This window comes from Corythoichthys intestinalis, chromosome 22 (genome assembly GCF_030265065.1).
Source record: "Corythoichthys intestinalis isolate RoL2023-P3 chromosome 22, ASM3026506v1, whole genome shotgun sequence".
NCBI classification, from domain to species: domain Eukaryota; kingdom Metazoa; phylum Chordata; class Actinopteri; order Syngnathiformes; family Syngnathidae; genus Corythoichthys; species Corythoichthys intestinalis.
The window spans coordinates 1393936-1400863 of NC_080416.1; the positions used below are offsets into that span (position 1 = coordinate 1393936).

A 6928-nucleotide genomic window follows, 5' to 3' on the forward strand; every position below is an offset into this window, starting at 1 on the left:
TCCCTCCTGGAAGTGAAAGTGTGTCATCTAATGTATGCAGCCGCGGCTCCTGAGCTGTTCTGGGTATTGGGGATTACATAAACTAAAGCGACATGCAGTGGAGAAATGGCCCCGTCGCTGTGTGTGTGTGTGTGTCGCCCTGACAACCGAAGCCTGAGCATTTCCAAAGACTCAACCCATGGGGAGCCTTGTTTTGCATTATCATTAAAGACACATATGTGCTATGGGAGACAAACGCGGCGTGTTCTGCCACCCCGCATCAAAAGCAAGGCCACTTTGCAGCACGCACAGATAGATCCTGTAGCTACGCTGACAGATTCCCTACTTTTTCCCCCCCTCTCGTCCGCATTACGTTTCACATGGATGCGCCCTAAAGATTAAAGAAGGGGGCCACCAAGGAGACGGATGAATGGCGGGTTCCTGGTCGGCCCGGGAAGCAGTCGAGCGGCATCTCCGGCGGAATTGAAGGAAGGACGAGATTGTTGGAGTTTTTAATCAAAGCTGGTTCTCTTCTCACTTTGGGTGGAGTGCAGTGTTATCCGTAGGGAATTAGTGAAATGGGGACGCAGGTTGGTTTGTCTGGGGGAAACTTCAATGAATAGGGAAATGCTGCAGAACCATCTGTCAGGGAAGTTCAAGTTTGAACTCTGTGACAAGTATCAACAAATAGCTGAAATGAGAAATGAATCAAACTCAGCCAAGTATTGCCTGCTTCGAAGACTAGAGAAAACAAGATACACACACTCACCAGCCGCTTTATTAGGTACACCATGCTAGTAACGGGTTGGACCCCCTTTTGCCTTCAGAGCTGCCTCAATTCTTCGTGGCATAGATTCAACAAGGTGCTGGAAGCATTCCTCAGAGAGTTTGCTCCATATTGACATGATGGCATCACACAGTTGGTGCAGATTTGTCGGCCGCACATCCATGATGCGAATCTCCCGTTCCACCACATCCCAAAGATGCTCTATTGGATTGAGATCTGGTGACTGTGGTGACCATTTGAGTACAGTGAACTCATTGTCATGTTCAAGAAACCAGTCTGAGATGATTCCAGCTTTATGACATGGCACATTATTCTGCTGAAAGTAGCCATCAGAAGTTGGGTACATTGCGGTCATAAAGGGATGAACATGGTCAGCAACAATACTCAGGTAGGCTGTGGCGTTCCAACGATGCTCAACTGGTACCGAGGGGCCCGAAGAGTGCCAAGAAAATATTCCCCACACCATTACACCACCACCGCCAGCCTGAACCATTGAACCCTAACCATGCTTTCATGTTGTTGATGCCAAATTCTAACCCTACCATCCGAATGTCGCAGCAGAAATTGAGACTCATCAGACCAGGCAACGTTTTTCCAGTCTTCTATTGTCCAATTTCAATGAGCTTGTGCAAATTGTAGCCTAAATTTCCTGTTCTTAGCTGAAAGGAGTTGCACCCGGCGTAGTCTTCTGCCGCTGTAGCCCATCTGCCTCAAAGTTTGACGTACTGTGCGTTCAGAGATGCTCTTCTGTCTACCTTGGTTGTAACAGGTGGTTATTTGAGACACTGTTGCCTTTCTATCAGCTCAAACCAGTCTGACCATTCGCCTCTGACATCAACAAGGCATTTCCGCCCACAGAACTGCCGCTCACTGGATATTTTTTCTTTTTCGGACCATTCTCTGTAAACCCTAGAGATGGTTGTGCATGTAAATCCCAGTAGATCAGCAGTTTCTGAAATACTCAGACCAGCCCTTCTGGCACCAACAACCATGCCACGTTCAAAGTCACTCAAATCACCTTTCTTCCCCATACTGATGCTCGGTTTGAACTGCAGGGGATTGTCTTAAACCATGTCTACATGCCTAAATGCACTGAGTTGCCGCCATGTGATTGGCTGATTAGAAATTAAGTGTTAACGAGCAGTTGGATAGGTGTACCTAATAAAGTGGCCGGTGAGTGTATATATCAAGGGTACAAACAATTTGGTCCAGACAAGCCTGTGACAATTCCAGAAGTACAACGAGAACACACAAGTCAAGGGTGTATATCAGGGGTCCCCAAACTATTTCCTGTGAGGGCCACATAACATTTCCCTTCTCTAATGAGGGGCCGGGGTCAGTTTTTAAAAAAACAAGTGTGACGATTGCAGGAGTGCCTAAATGTAAAAAAATTGTTTTTCAGAAAACCACAATCAAATAACCCTTGCTAGATTCTTCACGGAACAAAAGTAAAATAAAAAAAAAAATAAAATATATATATAATACAATATAATATAATATAACTAGGGCTGTCAAAATTATCGCGTTAACAGGCGGTAATTATTTTTTTTATATCAATCACATTGAAATATTTGACGCATTTAACGCACACGCCCCGTTCAAACAGATTAAAATGACAGCACAGTGTCATGTCCATTTGTTACTTGTGTTTTTTGGTGTTTTGTCGCCCTCTCCTGGCGCTTGGGTGCGACTGATTTTAATCGGTTTCAGCACCTTGAGCATTGTGTAATTATTGACATCAACAATGGCGAGCTACCAGTTTATTTTTTGTTTGAAAATTTTACAAATTTTATTTAAATGAAAAAATTAAGAGGGGTTTTAATATAAAATTTCTATAACTTGTACTAACATTTATCTTTTAAGAACTACAAGTCTTTCTATCCATGGATCGCTTTAACAGAATGTTAATAATGTTAATGCCATCTTGTTGTTTTGTAATAAACAAATACAGTACTTATGTACAGTATGTTGAATGTATATATCCGTCTTGTGTCTTATCTTTCCATTCCAACAATAATTTACAGAAAAATATGGCATATTTTATAGATGGTTTGAATTGCAATTAATTACGATTAATTAATTTTTAAGCTTTGATCAACTCGATTAAAAATTTTAATCGTTTGACAGCGCTAAATATCGCATATTATATTATAAAGACTATCAATCAAATAATTAATAACCAAATAACCCTCTCTGGGTTCTTCACAGAAAAAGCCAGAAAATAAATAACACAAGTAAAAAAAATTATTTTTTTTTTTTGAATTGTTCAGGGGGCCGGACCAAATGTGGAGGCGGGCCATAGTTTGGGGACCCCTGGTCTATATGCTTGTTTAAAGGGCGTTGCTTACTCTGAAACAATACCTTCTACGAAAACGAAAGTGAACCTTATTACTGCCCAACTCTGGTGATTTTGCCCAGAAAAGCATCTTGAGTTATGGCCTTGGTAACTAGCTGTAGCTGGTACAAGAGGGAGTAAAATCAGATAAGGCAGTCGACAGAAACTTTTTGTATTATGTTAAAAAAAAAAAAATACATGTGGATACAGTCTCACAAATGAATATAGTATCACAGCAGTTATGTGTTTTATAAGCATGAATAAAATATTCTTTCACACCATCTAGGATGCAAAATGGCGGCAAAGCACTTAAATGGGGGTGGCGGGCTCATTGTTAGAGTAGTTGTCCCCCCAATTTAGAGGTTGTGGGTTCGATTCTCTGCCCTGATGAACTCGAGTAAGTATCCTTGAGTAAGATACTTAACCCCACATTGCTCCTGGTGCTGCGTCACCAGTAGGTAGATGGCGATGTAGGGTAAAGCACTTTGAGCGCCTTGAAAGGTGGAAAAGCGCTATACAAGTATAACAGCATTTACCATAGGTGCAATGAAATGCAACAATAAGTGACTTCAAAATGATAGTAGACCACATTTTTGACACAAATCCATCCAAAAACAGGCTTAATAATGAAATTAGATCCTAATTAATCTTCCTTTGCCCCGTCCACTAAAAAAAAAAAAATCTCCAAACAGAAGATTTCATACACAGAATGAGCTAGCATGCTATGCTAAGACGTGCTATTCTCTTGTTGCCATGTGAACTGTCTGTCAACATGTGCTAGCTAGCCAACGCTAGTGTTGTTAATCTTATTTTCAAAAATTACAGTTACAAATAAGCCCTGAACTATATTGGAAAAAGTATTGTTGTACACATGGCAAAGAAAAAAAAATGCCACATGGCAAAATCAATTTTGCCACATACCAAATACCACTTTTGGTTCTTGTTGTCTGTCAATCTGCTCGTACATTTTCCTCTAAAAACACTTCAAATGTTTTGGACAAACGTGATGGAAATGAAAAATGTTCTAAAAATTGCCAGATTGATTGCACTGGTTTACGAGCATTATGTTTCCTGGATAAAAGTAGTAAACCACTACATGTTTGTCACTAAAAATAGAAAAATTAGGTCAGAAACGTCAAATGGCTAAGTTTTTAAGATGTTGAAATCCAAGCAATTCAGGCAAAAAAAGGGTATTCAGTGAAATTGAAACAGTTATTTCTGGGTAAACAATATCTACTTACCAATTCAGGATATAATGGTGGAGGCAACAGATTTGACACAATACAGTTTTTTCAACGTATTTGTTAGAAATTGTGTTTGCTTCCTCCTGGTGTTGCTTGTCCCATGATTGCCTATTGACTGCACCTGTTGTCACGGGCGTCGCCAGACATAATTTCACTAGGGCACGCGTTAGAAAAAATATTTAATATAGTCATATTACCTGATTCTGGCATATACACAATCTGCAAATGGCTCTTTAATATGGTAATTTATGGGAGTAATTTTGGCTGTGATAGGCATACAAGCCCTTCGCAAAGAACCTTCGGGAGATAGGCTGCATTCATGTGTATCGGAAGATCTAAATTTCGAAGTTGGAAAATCGTTCTGCTGTTTTGTCAAGTCATAATCTGGGATGAAAACATGGTTGTTACAAAGAAGAGTAACCTATTTTAATGCTCCAACGATACATCACAAGTTGAGTGACTGTTTGGCTCTTTTTATAGACACCATGTAATAGAGAACCATTTTTTCCGATTACTCCAATAACATGTTAATGCAACATCAATATTACGGCGCAGTTGCCAAACTGCCAATCATACAATCTTCCCACCTGCTTTACAGGTCAATACCCGATAAACTGCCCATTCTTGTTGTTCGTTTTTAACCAGAGGTGGGTAGTAACACGTTACATGTACTCAGTTATTTACTTGAGTAACTTTATGGAGAAAAAAAAAAAAAAATTCTTAGAGTAGTTTTACTAAGCTATACTTTTTACTTTTGAGTAGATTTGTGAAGAAAAAAACCGCTACTCATACTCTAGTACTTTGGGCTACACAAGAATTGTTACATTTTTCCTCTATTCTACATGTTAGATTTATTTTTTTTTTTTTTTTAGCCAGCGATGCTATGAGTAGCTCTACCGATTTCACCAATGAGACGTCACAAAGATAATCACATGACTCCATTATACCAATCAGACGCAAGCTTGGCAGCTTGCCGTCCTAGCTTCGCGCCAGCCTGTTGAATCATGTGGTGCCTTAAAGCAGCGTAAAAAATGAAGTATTTGATATATAGCGCAGCCCTCAACATGACACAAAAGCGCAGATTTTAACCTCTCTCCCAGTTTTCATTTAGCACCGATTGACCACGGGAAACCAGAGATATGATCCTTTTAATTTCAAAATACTGCAGTAATTATGAGGGAGCGCTTCACTTTTCAAACTAGGAACTATTTTCTCCACCAGAGGGCACTCATGCTCTTTGGACAAATAATGCCTCATTTATGTATTTTTTTTTTTTCTCTCATCGGAATTCCACGATTTTTTATTTATTTTAATTTATTTGGCTTAATGTGGTAATGTAATGGGTTATTGTTCAGTATCCTTATTACCTCAAAGGTCACATGGAAGAAAAAAAAAAAGGGGGGGGGGGTTGACGTTAAAGGGTACCACGGATAGAAAGACATTTAAGAGATAAATGTTAGTACGAGTTATAATAATTTGATATTAAAACCTCTCTAAATATTTTCGTATTAATAACATTTGTAATATTTTAACTGGTAGGTCGCTATTGTTGTTGACGTCACAGGGCGATGTCGTCACATGGACACGCTGAACTTCCACCATGTCACTCTTTAACTACATTAACATGTCCTCGGTTCTGATCTTCCAATTTGAACCCGAGTGGAACATTAATGTGAAAGACAGAAAAAGGGACTAGTCGTTCACTGGACCACGCCGTTGAAAAACAAAAGCGCTTCAATATGTATTAATGAGGATCTATTCTCACATGGTTAAACAACAACGCAAAGAGAACTGGCATTCACAATGAAGATATGCAAAATACCCATTAAACTTACTTGCAGACTTCGGTAAAACAACATTTTAGCAACTTGTTTAGCTCAACAAATACACTGGATGGCAATATTTAGTCACAATATACAAACTGTGATGCTGGGAGCCATTATCAGGAGTCTTAGGCCATGTCCACACGTAGCAGGGTTTTTTAAAAACGAGGATTCTGCCCTAATACGTCGGGGGGGGGGGGGGGGGGGGGGGATTAATTGCGTTCACACCCTGCAAGTTTCTGTAGGAGAAAAAAAAAAAAAAACTTCCACAGCCAACCGCTTTCATTCATTTTTAAGTACATTCAAAACAATACTTGTCCAAAATACCCATTGTTCAATAAAAAGCACAGCAAGAGTTTGTAAAAAAAAAAAATGGAAGCAAAAAAGCGCCTATTTGATATACTCCAAATGTAAAAATTGGTCTTATGTGTGACGTGAGGACAAAATTTGTCGCAGCCAGTGACGTAAATCTTCGGTTATCAGTGTCCACATGTTGGAGCCACAAACACAGAATTCGCAAATCTTCACCTTCCCCGTCCTTTTTTAAGAACCCTGGTTTAAATCTGCGTGCGCGTGTGGATGATATGTCAAACCGTAGAAAAATATCTTTTTGCCAAATACCCTGCTACGTGTGGACATGGCCATTGACGTTGTGAAGCCACCATTCAAATGAACGTAAATTACAATAGACACACAGTAAATCAGGGAACTACGGCGTCAGTCGAGGGACAAAACACATTCATTTGCTTGATCTCTAATT

The 6928-nt window shown here is 39.7% G+C and overlaps 1 protein-coding gene across 1 annotated transcript in view; it reads right to left on the reverse strand.

The window, feature by feature from the left end:
- Positions 1 to 4644, reverse strand: part of gabbr2 (gamma-aminobutyric acid (GABA) B receptor, 2) — a 280917-nt gene extending 276273 nt beyond the window's left edge. Inside the window, exons 1-2 of the mRNA XM_057828393.1 lie at positions 4543 to 4644; positions 4343 to 4466 (exon numbers count right to left, since the gene is read on the reverse strand). The gene's annotated coding sequence lies outside the window, so the exon portion shown is untranslated. The remainder of the gene's footprint in view (positions 1 to 4342; positions 4467 to 4542) is intronic.
- Between the last annotated feature and the right edge of the window lie 2284 nt (positions 4645 to 6928).